Raw genomic sequence first — 1,819 nt, 5'->3', positions numbered from 1 at the left:
CCTTGTTATGTCCATTCACCCACTTGTAAACCTCTATCATGTCGCCCCTAACTCTTCGCCTTTCCAGTGAATGCAACTTAAGCTTTGTTAATCTTTCTTCATATGAAAGATTTCTAATTTGGGGAATTAACTTAGTCATCCTACGCTGGACACGTTCAAGTGAATTTATATCCATTCTATAATATGGCGACCAAAACTGAACTGCATAATCTAAATGGGGCCTAACTAGAGCAAGATATAGCTTGAGAACCACACCAGGTGTCTTGTTACTAACGCTGCGATTAATAAATCCAAGTGTCCGATTTGCCTTATTACGAACATTTATGCATTGATCCTTTTGTTTTAAATTCTTACTAATCATAACTCCCAGATCCCTTTCGCAATCCGACTTCGCAATCACAACACCATCTAGCTCGTATCTTGTAACTCTATCATCATTACCTAACCTCAGAACTTTACATTTATCAGCATTAAACTGCATCTGCCAATCCTTTGACCATTTCAAAACCCTATCTAGATCAACTTGAAGTGATAGTGAGTCCTCCTCCGAATTAATTTCCCTACCGATTTTCGTATCATCGGCAAATTTGCAAATGTTGCTACTCAAACCTGAATCTAAATCATTTATATATATTATAAACAACAGAGGTCCCAGGACAGAGCCTTGAGGCACTCCACTTACAACATTTTCCCACTCTGACTTGATTCCATTTATACTAACTCTCTGTTTCCTTTGGTATAGCTATGCCCTAATCCAGCTTAATATAGCACCCCCAATACCATGAGACTCTATTTTTTTAATCAGTCTTTCATGTGGCACTGTATCAAAAGCTTTGCTAAAGTCAAGGTATACAACATCGCAATCCTTACCACTATCAACTGCCTCAACAATGCTAGAATAAAAAGATAACAAATTTGTTAAACATGAACGGCCATTTATAAAACCATGTTGCGACTCAATTATTAATTTATGTTTTTCAAGATGAAGACGAATTTTATTTGCTATTATAGATTCGAGTAACTTTCCCACAATAGACGTTAGGCTAATTGGTCGATAGTTAGACGCAAGTGATCTATCTCCTTTCTTAAAAACTGGTATCACATTAGCAACTTTCCAAAACTCTGGCACTCTGCCTGACTCTATTGATTTATTAAATATGGTTGACAGTGGGTCACAAAGCTCCTCTTTGCATTCTTTAAGCACCCTAGCAAACACTTCATCCGGCCCTGGGGATTTGTTTGGTTTGAGTTTTACTATTTGTTTAAGAACATCCTCCCTGGTAACTGCTAAACTCGTCAACCTGTCCTCGTCCCCACCCACATAGACTTGTTCGGCTGAAGGCATATTGTTAAGTTCCTCTTTAGTAAATACAGATACAAAATATTTATTAAAAATACTACTCATCTCTTCATCACTATCTGTTATTTGACCTGTCTCAGTTTTTAATGGACCTATCCTTTCCCTAGTCTTAGTACGATATAACTATATCGTACTAAGATATAGTACGATATAGTAATATATATAATAAATGATTTAGTATATCATATAAATGATTTAATATATATAAATGATTTAGATTCAGGTATGAGTAGCAACATTTGCAAATTTGCCGATGATACGAAAATCGGTAGGGAAATTAATTCGGAGGAGGACTCACTATCACTGCAAGTTGATCTAGATAGGGTTTTGAAATGGTCAAAGGATTGGCAAATGAAGTTTAATGCTGATAAATGTAAAGTTCTGAGGCTAGGTAATGATGATAGAGTTACAAGATACGGGCTAGATGGTGTTGAGATTGCGAAGTCGGATTGCGAAAGG

Source organism: Procambarus clarkii, chromosome 65, assembly GCF_040958095.1.
Source record: "Procambarus clarkii isolate CNS0578487 chromosome 65, FALCON_Pclarkii_2.0, whole genome shotgun sequence".
NCBI lineage: Eukaryota > Metazoa > Arthropoda > Malacostraca > Decapoda > Cambaridae > Procambarus > Procambarus clarkii.
This window is presented reverse-complemented; position numbering follows the sequence as displayed.